This window comes from Lithobates pipiens, unplaced genomic scaffold, assembly GCF_037356315.1.
Source record: "Lithobates pipiens isolate NorthernLeopardFrog02 unplaced genomic scaffold, aLitPip1_a1.2 Scaffold_28, whole genome shotgun sequence".
In the NCBI taxonomy this organism is placed as follows: Eukaryota; Metazoa; Chordata; class Amphibia; order Anura; family Ranidae; genus Lithobates; species Lithobates pipiens.
In genome coordinates this window covers 9,106,048-9,123,427 of record NW_027507789.1, presented here as the reverse complement: position 1 = coordinate 9,123,427, position 17,380 = coordinate 9,106,048, and positions in this window count along the sequence as shown.

The following is a 17,380-nucleotide window of genomic DNA, read 5'->3' as shown; positions in this document are numbered from 1 at the left end:
GAGGATCCTCCTCCAATTACTAAAATTGCAAGAAGATCCTCCTCCAGTTGTCAACATTGCATTGAAACCCTCATTCAACTCCCAACATCGCAGATGAGATGCTCAATTTTCCCAGACCTGATCCTCCTTCATTTCACAAATTTTCAGATGAGGCCCTTGTTCAATTCCTAACATGGTATGGGGAACCTCGATTCACTCCCAGCTTTACTGGAGATACCTCCTCTCCTCCGATTCCCCAAACTGCTGGGAACACTTCTTCCAATCTACAAGTTTAAAGCGGAGGTCCAACCTAAAGTGGACCTTCCGCTCATTGGAATCCTCCCCCCCTCCGGCGCCACAATTGGCACCTTTCAGGGGGGAGGGGGGGTGCAGGTACCTGTACAGTACAGGTATCTGCACCCACTTCCGGCGTAGATTCTGCAGAAGGTACGCCCCTTTCCGCAGAATCTACGCCCCTTTCCGAAAGTCCCCCGCTGCCTCCTGGGAAACACACGGATCCCAGAGACAGCGGGGACCATCCTTATTGCGCAGCGCGACTCGCGCATGCGCAGTAGGGAACCGGGAAATGAAGCCGCAAGGCTCCACTTCCTGATTCCCATACCCAAGATGGCGGCGGCAGCACCAGAGAGACGATCGAGAGATCGGCTTCGGCTGCCGACATCGCGGGCGCGCTGGGCGGGTAAGTGTCACTATTTTAAAAGTCAGCAGCTGCAGTATTTGTAGCTGCTGGCTTTTAAAAAAAAAACGGCGGAACTCCCGGCGGACTCCCGCTTTAAAAAGTAACCCTCCTCCGATTACCAATATTGCAAGGCAGATATTTCATTTGTCAAATTGCAAACACAGAAGTGAAGATCTTCTTCCATTTTTTTCAACATTGCATTGGAGACACCTTTGCATTTCTCTTCAATTTCTTCTCAATTTTGTTGCCCTTCCTCCAATTTCCAACAGTACAGAGGCACCCCTCCTTTCATTCCAAATTGCACCGGGTTCCTTGATTGTATGTCCTAAACATCAGATTGGAGAAACTCTTCACGTTATAAACATTGTAAAGTCACTAGAATAAAATATTGCAATCATTGCAGGGTAGGCTTCTTCACCAACTCTCCTTTCATTTCCAACATCCCAGAAAATCTTCCTCAAATTCTTCATCTTTCATTTACAGATCCAGTTCCCACATTGAACTCTCTGGAGACCTTCCTTCAATTCTGCTCCACGCCGAGCAGCAAATTCGGTATTAAGAATCGATAGGGGAGAATTGATTATATCAGCTTGGTGATCTTGCCCCTATCTGAAAATAAAGCCCCATACACACAATCAGATTATCTGCTGAGTGTTTCCTTCAGATTTACCAAAACCATATAATATGAGGACAAACCTTAGGAGTTTCAATGTGTATGCAATCAGGCAGGCCCTTCTACTACATGGTTTTGGTAAATCCGAAGGAAAAACTCAGCAGATAATCTGATAGTGTGTATGGGGCTTTAGGGGGAATTTTCGGAAGTAAAAACAGAACATGTATTGCTACCTCTTCTGGTAACATGCGCCCTCCTTATCACATCACCCAACAATGCTGAGTCAGCAACGTTTCTTGTTATCACAAAGTCTTTTTCTTATAGTATAAAAGAGCTGCGTTTGTTACTCTCAGTGAGGATAAGAAATTGAGTGTAAAGCTGGCCATTCCTTTGGTTCTCCCTCACCTCTCCTGTCATCTATTATCTCACAAAATTCTAGATTCTCTTTTAGAGATGGCCTTGCGGTTCGCCCGGCGGTCGGTTCGCGGCGAATTTTGCTCGTTCGTGATTCGCCAAACCGGCGGACTTCTGGCGCTGTTCGCGCGGCGGACATATGCGTTTACATTGTGGAAGAACTTTGACCCATGATGACACATCCATCATGGGGTACAGGACAGCCAATTGAGACATTTCAGCACATGGAAAATTGGACATTCCCTCTACCTTATAAATAGACCTGATCTGGCGGCCGTTTTACATTCTGTCTTTTGTCAGTGTAGGGACAGGACGCTGTGCGGAGCAGGGACAGTCAGTTTAATCACTAGCTATTACTATTAGGTCCACAAAAGTCCTTTTAAGGACTGGTATAGGTGTACAGTATATAGGGTTGTAATACACTTATAATATACTTTCTTTCAAGTATATTATGGTGCACTGCTGTGTTGCTGAGTGCTTGCTGACCGATTCTGCAGCTGTGTTTTATCAGTGTAGGGACTGAGGGACAGTTTGGTGTTTGGAGCAGAGACAGTCTGCAAATCACTAGCTACTAGGTCCACACAGGTCCTTTTTATAGGTGTACAGTATATAGGGTTGTGCACGTATAATATACTTTCTTTCAAATATAGAAAGCATATTATAGTGCACTGCATGCAGTGCTGCTGACCGATTCTGCAGCTGTTCGTTTCTTAGTGTAGGGAGGGACAGTTTGGTGTTTGGAGCCGGGACAGTCTGCAATTCACTAGCTACTAGCTAGCTACTATTAGGTCCACAAAGGTCCTTTTAAGGACTGGTATAGGTGTACTATTTGGTGTGCAGTATATAGTGCCCCAGCATTGGTGTCAGTGGGAAGAATAGTACCCCAGCATTGGTGTCAGTGGGAGTAATAGTGTCCCATCATTGGAATCAGTGGGAGGAATAGTGCCCCAGCATTGGTGTCAGTGGGAAGAATAGTGCCCCATCATTGGTGTCAGTGGGAGGAATAGTGTCCCAGCATTGGAATCAGTGGGAGGAATAGTGCCCCATCATTGGTGTCAGTGTGAGGAATAGTGCCCCATCATTGGTGTCAGTGGGAGGAATAGTGTCCCAGCATTGGAATCAGTGGGAGGAATAGTGCCCCATCATTGGTGTCAGTGTGAGGAATAGTGCCCCATCATTGGTGTCAGTGGGAGGAATAGTGTCCCATCATTGGTATCAATGGGAGGAATAGTGCCCCATCATTGGTGTCAGTGTGAGGAATAGTGACCCATCATTGGTGTCAGTGTGAGGAATAGTGCCCCATCATTGGTGTCAGTGGGAGGAATAGTGTCCCATCATTGGTATCAATGGGAGGAATAGTGCCCCATCATTGGTATCAGTGAAAGGAATAGTACCCCATCATTGGTATCAGTGGAAGGAATAGTGCCCCATCATTGATGTCAGTGGAAGAAATAGTGCCCCGTCATTGGTATCAGTGGAAGGAATAGTGCCCCATCATTGGTGTCAGTGGGAGGATTAGTGTCCCACCTTTAGTATCAATGGGAGAAATAGCGTCCCATCGTTGGTGTCTGTGAGAACAAATGTGCCCTTTTGATGGTGTCAGTGGGAAGAATAGTGCCCCATTGTTGGTGTCAGCAACAGGAATTATGCTTTCAGTGGATGGAATAGTGTCCCAAGGGTGGGATAAAGGCAAACAAAGGGCTTTATCCAGCCCCAGGCCCACAGTCTGGAGACTGCTGTCCTAGGTCAAATATCTTGGGATCTTTGCCCTTACTGTCTGAATCTGAGTGCATTTGCTACCTTGTAAAGTCTATTACTACATTGTATGGAACTGTTCTGAGCCTGTACATTGTATCTTATTATGTTTACTTCTTACACATAGTTTATATAGTCAGGTTGAAAAAGACACAAGTCCATCTAGGTCAATGAAAAGAAAAAAATAGATAAATAGAATACTGTATTGTCAAAAGTATTGGGACACCTGCCTTTACATGCACATTAACTTTACTGCCATCCCAGTCTTAGCCCTTGTACACACGTTCGGAGATTCCGACAACCAAATCCATCGGATTTTGTCCGAAACTGTTGCATACACACGGTCGGACGAAGTTGTCGAAAAATCAGATCGTTCAGAACGGGATGACGTTATTTTGTTACGACGGGACTATGTCCAGGCTAGTAGCCAATAGCTTTGATGTAGGAATTTGATCTGAGCATGCGTGGCACTTTGTCCGATCGGAATTCTCTACACATGATCGGAGTATGTCCGATCGGAGCATTTTGTCAGAAAATATTTCCGGCAAGTTGTTAAATTTGGTCCGACGGAAACAGTCCAATGGAGACCACACACAGTCGGAATATCCAACAAAACGCTCCGATCGGACACATTCCGTCGGAATCTCCGATCGTGTGTACAAGGGCTTAGTCCGTAGGGTTCAATATTGAGTTGGCCCGCCCTTTGCAGCTATAACAGCTTCAACTCTTCTGGGAAGGCCGTCCACAAGGTTTAGGAGTGTGTCTATGGGAAAGTTTGACCATTCTTCCAGAAGAGCATTTGTGAGGTCAGTCATTGATGTGCCTGACCATTTGGTGGGGGAGGGGGGGATTATGGTGTGAGGTTGTTTTTCAGGGGTTAGATTTGGCCTCTTAGTTCCACTGAAGTAAACTCTTAAGGCGTCAGCATACCAAGACATTTTGGACAATTTCATGCTCCCAACTTTGTGGGAACAGTTTGGGGACGGCCCCTTCCTGTTCCAACATGACTGCACACCAGTGCACAAAGCAAGGTCCATAAAGACCTGGATGAGCGAGTTTGGGGTGGAGGAACTTTTTTTTTTTTTTTGCAAACTTTATTGAGATGTCACAAACCTATCTCATTTTATTGCCAGCCATGCAGTGTGAGTCAGAAGGTTGCAGTGTGTTTTTTCTCAGCGTGCTGTGCTTGCAAACCACCACAACACAGTGGTGTGACCCGGGTACATAGGATATTGGACATTTTTCCTTTTCCATGTGGTGGCACTGGAATAACCGCCCAACACTTTCCCACCACATCTGGTGTTAATATAGTATAGAGATCCTTTTTTTTTTTTTTCTTCTTCACAATGGTGGTTTTACATGATAATCTAGAAAATTCAACCAAAAAGTCGGAGAACATAGGAGGATAGAGGGACTGTCCCTCCACATTGTACCTCTATGACTGCCTATAGGATCCTATAGAATCCTCAGATTGGTCAGGGTGAGTTTTGGCTCCTCTGGAGGTCTTTGTCCAAGGGCACAGCACAGGAACACAATGAACATTAATTCCTAGTAAACGATTAACATCTCCTCTGTATTTTTTATGTTTACAGCAATATCGGCGCGCAGGAAGGCGGTTTAGTAGGCAGTTAGTGGTAATGATTACCGAACGATCGTGCATTCATTGATCCAAGTGCAAATAATCCTCCAGGCTCTTGTGGAACAGTCAGTACTCCTTTGTGGCGCCGGCGTGCGGGGGGGGGGGGGGGGGGGGGGTTAGGATGTGCGGGTCGATTTACTAAAGGCAAATCCACTTTGCACTGCAAGTGTACTTGGAAGTGTAAATCTGAAGAAGATCGGAAATTAGGGGAAGCTCTGCTGATTTCTATCACTCCCAAATGTACTTCCAAATGCACTTCCAAATGTACTTCCAAATGTACTCCCAAATGTACTCCCAAATGTACCTCCAAATGCACTTCCAAATGCACTCCCAAATGCACTTCCAAATGTACTCCCAAACGTACTTCCAAATCTACTTCCAAATGCACTTCCAAATGCACTCCCAAATGAACTTCCAAATGTACTCCCAAATGCACTTCCAAATGCACTCCCAAATGCACTTCCAAATGCACTCCCAAATGCACTCCCAAATGCACTTCCAAATGTACTACCAAATGCACTTCCAAATGTACTCCCAAATGCACTGCCAAATGTACTCCCAAATGTACTTCCAAATGCACTTCCAAATGCACTCCCAAATGCACTTCCAAATGCACTTCCAAATGTACTTCCAAATGCACTCCCAAATGTACTTCCAAATGTACTTCCAAATGTACTTCCAAATGCACTCCCAAATGCACCCCCAAATGTACTTCCAAATGCACTTCCAAATGCACTCGTAAATGTACTTCCAAATCCACTCCCAAATGTACTTACAAATGCACTTCCAAATGCACTCCCAAATGTACTTCCAAATGTACTTCCAAATGTACTTCCAAATGCACTCCCAAATGCACTCCCAAATGCACTCCCAAATGCACTTCCAAATGCACTCCCAAATGTACTTCCAAATGCACTTCCAAATGCACTTCCAAATGTACTCCCAAATGCACTCCCAAATGTACTCCCAAATGTACTCCCAAATGCACTCCCAAATGCACTTCCAAATGCACTCCCAAATGTACTCCCAAATGCACTCCCAAATGCACTTCCAAATGTACTACCAAATGCACTTCCAAATGTACTCCCAAATGCACTGCCAAATGTACTCCCAAATGTACTTCCAAATGCACTTCCAAATGCACTCCCAAATGTACTTCCAAATGCACTTCCAAATGTACTTCCAAATGCACTCCCAAATGTACTTCCAAATGTACTTCCAAATGTACTTCCAAATGCACTCCCAAATGCACCCCCAAATGTACTTCCAAATGCACTTCCAAATGCACTCGTAAATGTACTTCCAAATGCACTTCCAAATGCACTCCCAAATGTACTTACAAATGCACTTACAAATGCACTCCCAAATGTACTTCCAAATGTACTTCCAAATGTACTTCCAAATGCACTCCCAAATGCACATCCACATGTACTCCCAAACGTACTCACAAATGTACTTCCAAATGTACTCCCAAATGTACTTCCAAATGCACTTCCAAATATACACCCAAATGTACTTCCAAATGTACTTCCAAATATACACCCAAATGTACTTCCAAATGCACTCCCAAATGCACTTCCAAATGCACTTCCAAATGGACTCCCAAATGTACTGCCAAATGCACTTCCAAATGTACTTCCAAATGCACTCCCAAATGCACTTCCAAATTCACTCCCAAATGTACTTCCAAACGCACTCCCAACTGCACTTCCAAATTCACTCCCAAATGTACTTCCAAATCCACTTCCAATGTACTTCCAAATGCACTTCCAAATGTACTTCCAAATGCACTTGTAGTGCAAAGTGGATTTGCCTTTAGTAAATCAACCCCATAGTGTCTCTAAAGCCAAACTATGGCAAAAATCGAATTTAATTCAAATAAATAACTCATAATAGAAAGAAAAATTATAATAATAAAAAAAAGTTTTGCTGTGTCTGCATTGTAGGGGTTAACTGCTGCTTCCCGTCCATGAGAACTTTTACTTACCTGATCCTCCCTTGGCAGATGGAGCTCCCCCATTCCATCGGGTTGGAATGTCCCTTAGCATACTCATGTCCAATGCATGAATATGGTCTCTGCCAGTGGCAGCTGGTGGGTTTATTTTTTGTGGGGGGGGGGGGTGCCGCAAACAACCCCACGCTGTTTGTCGGTTGGTCCAGCACTTACCCCATCGTGGCTGGTGGCAGGTGGCAGGCAGCATGGTGCATTTATATAGATCAGCCCAAAACAAGGGACAAATGAGGAACAAAGAGGGACATGGTTCCAAATCAGGGACAGTCCCTCGGAATCCGGGACAGTTGGAAGCTATGCATTCAGACGTAGGCTCAGGGAGGATCGGGGGTGGCAGGTTGCAGGGACTGTCCTAGCAGTGTAGAGAAGCCCATTGGAATAGTGGATCAGTTAAAGCAATATTAGACCCAAGAGCAAACATTTATTATGTTGCAGCTTCCCTCCCCCCCAGACTGACAATGCTGCTGTCCAAAGGTGCCCCCTGTGCTCCTTCATCCAGAGTGGGGGTGCTCTAATGCGGGAGGTGTGTTACTTACCAGATCAACAGGTAAAAAAAGAGGGGGGAAAAAAGCATTAAAAAAAAGAAAACAAATTCAGCTGCCATATCTAATGAGTGATAACCTGCAATATATTCCATTTTTGGTTTGGGGTTTAATATCACTTTATAGAGTAACTCTACTACTTTTGTTGAGAAAAAAAAAACAGATCCCTCCCCTCCCCCCTCTGTGTACATTGCAGGGATTATAAGAAACTTTGTAGCAGATTCCTACTATTTGTTATTCTGAATAAATAGCTGTTTGTTTCTCTGTGTCCATGTGCAGATTAAATGTGAATGGGAGTGACTTTATAATTATCAATCAGCTGCTGCACATGTAGGGCTCTAATGAGGAAAGTTGCCGGGCCTGCATCCTTTTAGACGTCATTTCGTATTGGGAAGTATCTCCCCAAAAATGACATATTTGTTGCAGAGGATGCCCAGAATCCCACTTGTATCTTAGTGCAGACTTCTGGGAAAATCAGTGAGCCAATCACACAAGCAGGAAATTACATTTCTGGGGGGGGGGGGGGGGGGGAGGGATCAGTGAGCCAATCACACTAACAGGAAATTGGGGGAGGGGGGTCAGTGAGCCAATTACACACGCAGGAAATTAGATTTCTGGGGGGGGGGGGGGGCTTGGGATCAGTAAGCCAATCACACAAGCAGGAAATTACATTGGGGGGGGGTCATTGAGCCAATCACACTAACAGGAAATTGGGGGGGGGGATCAGTGAGCCAATCACACACGCAGGAAATTAGATTTCTGGGGGGGGGGGGCTAGGGATCAGTGAGCCAATTACACAAGCAGGAAATTACATTGGGGGGGGGGGGGGGGAATCAGTGAGCCAATCACACAAGCAGGAAATTACATGGGGGGGGGAATCAGTGAGCCAATCACACACGCAGGAAATGAGATTTCTGGGGGGCTCGGGATCAGTGAGCCAATCACACAAGCAGGAAATTACATTGGGGGGGGGGGGGAATCAGTGAGCCAATCACACAAGCAGGAAATTACATGGGGGGGGGGATCAGTGAGCCAATTACACAAGCAGGAAATTACATGGGGGGGGATCAGTGAGCCAATCACAAACACAGGAAATTACATTGGGGGCGGGGATCAGTGAGCCAATCACACAAGCAGGAAATTACATGGGGGGGGGGGGGATCAGTGAGCCAATCACACACGCAGGAAATTACATTGGGGGGGGGGGATCAGTGAGCCAATCACACCGGCAGGAAATTACATTTCTGGGGGAGGGGCTTGGGATCAGTGAGCCAATCACACAAGCAGGAAATTACATTTGGGGGAAGAGGGGGCTTTGGATCAGTGAGCCAATCACATAGGCAGGAAATTAAATTTTTGGGAGGGGGGGGTGCTCTGTATACTATGTGAGTACAGAGCGCCTCCAGGTGGCCGTATTGCATTTCAGAGAAAAGGACAGCACTGCAGATTGCAAAGGAAAAGTCATTTTTATTAACATTGAATTATAATATGATTTGTGTAGGGTATATATATATATTTTTTTTTTTGAACAAAATTGTGTGTCTCTAATCTGGACGGATTGGTCGATCTCTAGTGACTGGTGTCTTCATATGTCTTATTCACCTTCAGGAATTCATTCTATATAACATTCTATATAACATTCTATATAACGCGGTAACAAGAAGCGCTATAAACCAGTGAAGAGACGCCCGGTAATTAGCGGTATAATAGAGGATGGTATGTTCCGGAATGTTACAATGTGTCTCTCACAAGGTCAGAAATCAATTCACAAGAACACTTTACGACCCGCACAGATCACACAATCACCCATCACTGGGGTTTATTGGCACCAATCCGAGAGTTAACCCCTTCAATACCGGGCACTTTCACCCTCTTCCTGCCCAGACTGTCTCACTTTGAATGAGAATTGCGCGGTCATGCTACACTGTACCCATATGACATTTTTATCTTTTTTTTTTCCTTTGGTGGTATTTTACTAAAAAAAAAAAAAAAAAAAGAAGGAAAAAGAACAAAAATTTGGAAAAATAAAAAAAGTTTTTCTTAGTTTCTCCATAACATAAAGTTTCACAAGAATGTAATGAAGGTTACAATAACCACTTTTCGGCTACAGCGTGGGCGTCCTTTGCCGGGACTCAGCTGATCATAGGAGTAAAGGGCCAATCACAGCAGCCCTTTACAATGTGATCAGCTGTATCCAATGACAGCTGATCATGGATGTAAATGGAAGCCGGTGAAGGGCTTTCCTTTCCTCGTGCTGGCAGCATGAGGAAGGGAGAAGAGAGCCAATAACCGGCTTATGTTAAAGGGACATTGGCACTGATAATCAGGGCACTAATTATCAGTGTCCTGATTATCAGTGCAGCCCCAACAGTGCCTACCAGTGCTGCCTATCAGTGCCTCCTCATCAGTGTCACCTATCGGTGCTGCTTATCAGTGCCGATCAGTGCTGCCTACCAGTGCCTATCAATGCTCATCCGTGCCACCTATCAGTTCCCTTCAGTGTCACATATCAGAGTCCATCATTGCCCATCAGTGTCACCTATTAGTGCCATTTAGTGTCACCTAGCAGAGCCCATCAGTGGCACCTATCAGTGCCCATCAGTGCAGCCTCATCATTGCCTCTTAATTAGTGCCCATCAATGCTGCCTATCAGTGCAGCCTCATCAGTGCTGCCTATCAGTGCCTCCTCATCAGTGTCACCTATCAGTGCTGCTTATCAGTGCCCATCAGTGCCAACTACCAGTGCCTGTCAATGCCCATCAGTGCCACCTATCAGTTCCCTTCAGTGCCACTTATGAGAGTCCATCAGTGCCCATCAGTGCTGCCTACCAATGCCCATCAGTACCACCTATCAGTGCCACCTATCAGTGCCCTATAGTGTCACCTATCAGAGCCCATCAGTGCCACCTATCAGTGCCCATCAGTGCAGCCTCATCTGTGCCTCCTCATCAGTGCCCATCAATGCTGCCTATCAGTGCAGCCTCATCAGTGCCCACCGGTGCTGCCTCTTCAGTGCCACCTATCAGTTCCCTTCAGTGCCACTTATGAGAGTCCATCAGTGCCCATCAGTGCTGCCTACCAGTGCCTATCAGTACCACCTATCAGTGCCCATCAGTGCCACCTATCAGTGCCCTATAGTGCCGCCTATCAGTGCCCATCAGAGCAGCCTCATCTGTGCCTCCTCATCAGTGCCCATCAATTTTGCCTATCAGTGCAGCCTCATCAGTGCCCACCAGTGCTGCCTTATCAGTGCCACCTATCAGTTCCCTGCAGTGCCATTTATCAGAGTCCATCAGTGCCCATCAGTGCTACCTAACAGTGCCACCTATCAGTGCCCTTTAGTGCCACCTATCAGTGCCCATCAGTGCTGCCTATCAGTGCAGCCTCATCAGTGCCCACCAGTGCTGCCTCATCAGTGCCACCTATCAGTGCCACCTATCAGTTCCCTTCAGTGCAACTTATCAGAGTCCAACAGTGCCTGTTACTGCTGCCTACCAGTGCCTGTCAGTGCCACCTAACAGTGTCCATCAGTGCCACCTATCAGTGCCCTTTAGTATCACCTATCAGTGCCCATCAATGCTGCCTATCAGTGCAGCCTCATCAGAGCCTCCTCATCAGTGCCCACCATGCTGCCTCATCAGTGCCCATCAGTACCACCTATCATGGCTCCTGAAGTGCAGCCTAGCAGTGCCCATCAGTGTTGCCTATCAGTGCCCACTGGTGCTGCCTCATCAGTGCCCATCAGTACCGCCTATGAGTGCCCATCAGTGTTGCCTATTAGTGCCCATCAGCACACATCAGTGAAAGAGAAAAATTACCTGTTTGCAACATTTTATAACAAACTATATAAAATGATTTAGTTTTTTTTTCAACATGTTTGCACTTTTTTCAGTTGTTTAGCAAAAAAATAAAAAAATAGAAAACAATCCAGTGGTGATTAAATACCACCAAAAAAATGTCATATGGGTACAGCGTTGCATGACCGCGCAATTGTTATTCAAAGTGTGAAAATTGGCCTGGGCAGGAAGGGGGTAAAAGCACCTGGTAGGCAAGTGGTTAACATATTGTTTGGCACACATGTACTTAGCATGACCCATATATGTGATGAGAAGTAGCTGATCTCTGTGTGGAGATCTGACGTGAAGATTTATGTAACCTCAGAGGCGGCGCACTCCTCGCTCCGTGTCATCGATATCGGCGCAGTAATGAGAGCCTTATGTAAAGTGAGTACAGAGCGGGGAAGTAGGCCAAGAGCGCCGATCCATCCATCCCACCTTGACGTCTGCCTTCCTCTTCAAGAAGTTTCTTCAGAAGACAACATTGATTTTCACTTTTCTTTCACGCTGTTCCAGTTTTCATCTTCCGCTAAATACATCGCTGAGCAGGTTTAAAGCGGAACTCCGGGGCAAACAGCTAAATACATGGATGGAATACATATATGGGGGGCTGGTTTCTCCCTCTGGCTGCAGGGCAATTGGTTCTTGTAGCTGTGCCCCCTTCTACCTGATGCCCCCCTCCCCCCCCATGTGTTCCCGCCTCCCCAGCAGTACTGCTGGCTCCCCCTCCTCTTTTCTCCTGCTGGCATCTGCTGAGGGCACACAGGAGGATCGGGTTCAGGATGGAGAACTGGGGGCGGGTAAATAGGCCATATCAGTACTGATCGCTCATGTGTCTATTTGCCACTGAAGCATAGTAAACTGGACTTTCTATGCTTTTGATTGTGAATGAACAGGAAGCCCCGGAGCTCTTAATGAACCTCTGTCCTCGATCCCTTTCTCTATCTCAAATGCAAGGGACTTGGTTGTGGCATGCTAGTGTGGGATTTAAAGGGTTAAAGCCGGTTTTTGAGGAGTGATCCAAATGTGGATAGAATTTTAGAAAGCATTAAACACGCAGAAAATTTCTTATGGTGACACTGTGACTGGTGTGGTGTTGATCAGGGACACTGGGACTGGTGTGGTGTCCATTAGAGACTCTGTGACTGGCGTGGCGGGATTAAGGACACTGGGACTGGTGTGACGTTGATCGGTGACACTGGGACTGGCATGATAGTGATTAAGGACACTGGGACTGGTGTGGTGGACGGTGATCAGGGACACTGTGACTGGTGTGGTGGTGATCAGGGACACTGTGACTGGCATGGTGGTGATCAGGGACACTGGATCTGGTGTGGTGTCCATTAGAGACACTGTGACTCGCGTGGCGGTGATTAAGGACACTGGGACTGATATGGTGGACGGTGATCATCAGGGACACTGGGACTGGTGTGGTGTCCATTAGAGACACTGGGACTGGTGTGGCGGTGATCAGTGACGCTGTGACTGGCGTGGCAGTGATTAAGGACACTGGGACTGGTATGGTGGACGGTGAACAGGGACACTGTGACTGGTGTGGTGGTGATCAGGGACACTGGGACTGGTGTGGTGTCCATTAGAGACACTGTGACTGGCATGGAGGTGATTAAGAACACTGTGACTGGTGTGGCGTTGATCGGTGACACTGGGACTGGCGTGGCAGTGATTAAGGACACTGGGACTGCTGTGGTGGATGGTGATCAGGGACACTGTGACTGGCGTGGCAGTGATCAGGGACACTAATTGGTGTGGCGGTGACTAAGGAAACTGTGACTGGTGTGGCGGTGATCAGGCACACAGTGACTGGTGTAGCAGTGATTAAGGACAGTGTGGTGGTGATCAGGGACACTGGGACTGGTGTGGCGGTGAATAAGGACACTAACTTGCGTAGCTGTTATCAGGGACACTGTAACTGGTGTGGCGGTGATCAGGGACACTGGGATTGGCGTGGCGGTTATCAGGGACACTGTGACTGGCGTGGCGGTGATCAGGGACACTGTAACTGGCATGGCGGTGATCAGGGACACTGGGATTGGCGTGGCGGTTATCAGGGACACTGTGACTGGCGTGGCGGTGATCAGGGACACTGTGACTGGCATGGCGGTGATTAGGGACACTGGGACTGGCGTGGCGGTGATCAGGGACACTGGAACTGATGTGGCGGTGATTAAGGACACTGAGACTAGCGTGGCGGTGATCAGTGACACTGGAACTGGCGTGGTGGTGATTAAGGACACTGGGACTGGCGTGGCGGTGATTAAGGACACTGGGACTGGCGTGGTGGTGATTAGTGACACTGGGACTGGTGTGGCGGTGATCAGTGACACTGAGACTGGCGTGGCCATGATTAGTGACACTGGAACTGGTGTGGAGGTGATCAGGGACACTGGGACTGGCGTAGCGGTGATTAAGGACACTGGGACTTGTGTGGCGGTGATCAGTGATACTGGGACTGGTGTGGCGGTGATCAGTGACACTGGGACTTGTGTGGCGGTGATTAAGGACACTGGGACTGGTGTGGCGGTGATCAGTGACACTGGGACTGGTGTGGCGGTGATTAAGGACACTGGGACTTGTGTGGCGGTGATCAGTGATACTGGGACTGGTGTGGCGGTGATCAGTGACACTGGGACTGGTGTGGCGGTGATTAAGGACACTGGGACTGGTGTGGCGGTGATCAGTGACACTGGGACTGGTGTGGCGGTGATTAAGGACACTGGGACTGGTGTGGCGGTGATCAGTGACACTGGGACTGGTGTGGCGGTGATCAGTGACACTGGGACTGGTGTGGCAGTGATCAGTGACACTGGGACTGGTGTGGCGGTGATTAAGGACACTGGGACTGGCATGGCGGTGATCAGTGACACTGGGACTGGCGTGGCGGTGATTAAAGACACTTTCACGTTTGCCCTATTTGCACAGAACGTATGTCCATGCTGATTCAATGGATGTAGTCTATGCACATTTTTCTACATAGACCCCTTTGTGTGGGTTTGCAGGAGAAGTGTCAGGAGGAGGTCACCGGGCACCCAGGATGGAAATACTCTCAGCCGTACTCCATCCGCCGGTGCTGCCTTATGTTCCTTGGTCCTGGCACAAGGATATCACATTTTCTTCTTGCCTCCAACAGGAAGAATCGGTCTACCACAATAAAATCAGGCCTCTTATTCCTCTACTGCATTCCAGCATTTTTAGAAGACAGACAGGTTTACCGAGCACAAAAAAAAAAAAAGGAAAACCAAGTGTGATTTCACCGGCATAGACAAAACATAGCATGGCGGAGACAACCTGGACCGCTGACAATTACCTGATCGGTGGAGGGAGAACCAACTCGAACAGCTCAAATGAATGGAAAAATTCTCATACCGAGCTGCCCTTCCCGATGCTAATTTCATTTGTAAGCGCTCACTTTCCCAAGGTAGGAAAATTAGGAGCTGCCAAGAGTAATAAAACCGGTGAAGAGATTTTTTTTATTTTTTATTTATTATTATTTCGTCTTCTGCCTTTCAAGAAAAGAAAAAAAAAGGTCAGAAACCTTACCCAAAGCTCCATTCTAGAAGATGTGTGTGTCAAGCTGAAGAACAACTTTTTAACCCCTAGAAAGCAGAAAGAGAATAAGTAGAGGCTCAAAGGAACCTTTAAAAGTCTTTATTGAGAACCAACTCTACACAGAACTTCTCATTTCTATCTATCTAGACAGAGCAGGAAAGGGATGGAGCCATTTATTACCTTCTGTGTCCCTACTGGAAACATCCTCCAATGGGTAAAACATCGTACCCAGCTGCATTCACCCCCAGGCATTACGTTTTTGAGCGTTATTTGGGTGCACATTTTTGCAGGTTTATGAACGTTAGCATTTTACTTTTTTAGCCAACAGAGTTTCATCATTTGTTGCTGTTTTTCAGCTTTTTCATCTGCTTTTATTTATTATTTATCTATTATTTATTTATTAATTGTTTTATTTTAGATTTGTAGGGTTAGAGGTTAGGATTGGGGGTTAGGTTAATGTATTAAAAAAATATATATATTATTATTGTTTATTTATTATTTTATTTATTAGGATTGGGAGTTAGGCATTTTGGTTAGGGGTAAGAATTAGGGGTTATGGTTAGGGGTAAGAATTAGGAGTTTTGGTTAGGAGTTAAAATTAGGAGTTATGGTTAGGGGTAAGAATTAGGGGTAAGAATTAGGAGTTTTGATTAGGGGTTAGAATTAGGAGTTATGGTTAGCGGTAAGAATTAGGGGTAAGAATTAGGGGTAAGAATTAGGAGTTATAGTTAGGGGTTAGAATTAGAATTTATGGTTAGGGGTAAGAATTAGGGGTAAGAATTAGGAGTTATGGTTAGGGGTTGTGGTTAGGAGTTGTGGTTAGGGGTTAGAGTTAGGGCCGGTTCACACAGGGGGCGATGCGAGGCGACACCGACTTGCCTTGCCGCGACCTCAGCGGCGACTTGCAAATGACTTCTGTATAGAAGTCAATGCAAGTCGCCCAAAAGTAGTACAGGAACCTTTTTTCTGAGTCGGAGCAACTCGAGTCGCTCCTCTCAGAACGGTTCCATTGTACAGAACGGGGGCGACTTGTCAGGTCGCAGCGAGGCAAGTCGTGTCGCCTCGCATCGCCCCCTGTGTGAACCGGCCCTTAAGGGTTAGAGTTAGGGGTTAGGGATGGGGTTAATGTGTTAATTATTTTATTTATTATTATTGTTTATTCATTATTTTTTTATTAGGATGAGGAGTTAGGGGTTATGGTTAGGAGTAAGTGCCCGTTCACACAGGGGCGACGTGACTTGCAGCGCGACTCACAGACGCGACCTGCACACGACTTCAGCGGCGACTTGCAAAATGACTTCTGTATAGAAGTCAATGCAAGTCGCCTGAAGTCGCCCCGAAAATACTACAGGAACCTTTTTCTAAGTCGGAGCGACTTGAGTCGCTCCTATTAGAACGGTTCCATAGTACAGAACGGAGCGCGACTTGTCAGGCGGCTAAGTCGCCTGACAAGTCGCGGTAGTGTGAACGGGCACTTAGAGTTACGGGTTATGGTTAGGGGTAAGAATTAAGGGTTATGGTTAGGGGTAAGAATTAGGGGTTATGGTTAGGGGTAAGAATTAGGAGTTATGGTTAGGTGTAAGAATTAGGAGTTATGGTTAGGGGTAAGAATTAGGGGTTATGGTTAGGGGTAAGAATTAGGAGTTATGGTTAGGGGTAAGAATTAGGGGTTATGGTTAGGGGTAAGAATTAGGGGTTATGGTTAGGGGTAAGAATTAGGAGTTATGGTTAGGGGTAAGAGTTAGGGGTTGTGGTTAGGGGTTAGAGTTAGGGGTTAGGGATGGGGTTAATGTCTTAATTATTTTATTTATTATTATTGTTTATTCATTTTTTTTTTTTGGAATTAGGAGTTATGGTTAGGGGTTAGAATTAGGAGTTATGGTTAGGGGTTAGAATTAGGGGTAAGAATTAGGAGTTATGGTTAGGGGTTAGAATTAGGAGTTATGGTTAGGGGTAAGAATTAGGACTCATGGTTAGGGGTTAGAATTAGGGGTAAGAATTAGGAGTTATGGTTAGGGGTAAGAGTTAGCCCTTGTACACACGGTCGGAGATTTCCACAACCAAATCCGTCGGATTTTGCCCGTCGGATTTAGTCCGACGGATCTTGTCCGAAACTGTTGCATACACACGGTCGGGCCAAGTTGGCGAAAAATCCGATCTTTCAGAACGTGAAGACGTTATTTCGTTATGATGGGACTACGTTCAGGCTAGTAGCCAAAAGCTTTGATGTAGGAATTTGATCTGAGCATGTGTGGCACTTGGTCCGATGAAAATGCTCTACACATGATCGGATTAGGTCCGTCCGGCCCAGTTGGTCGGGAAAT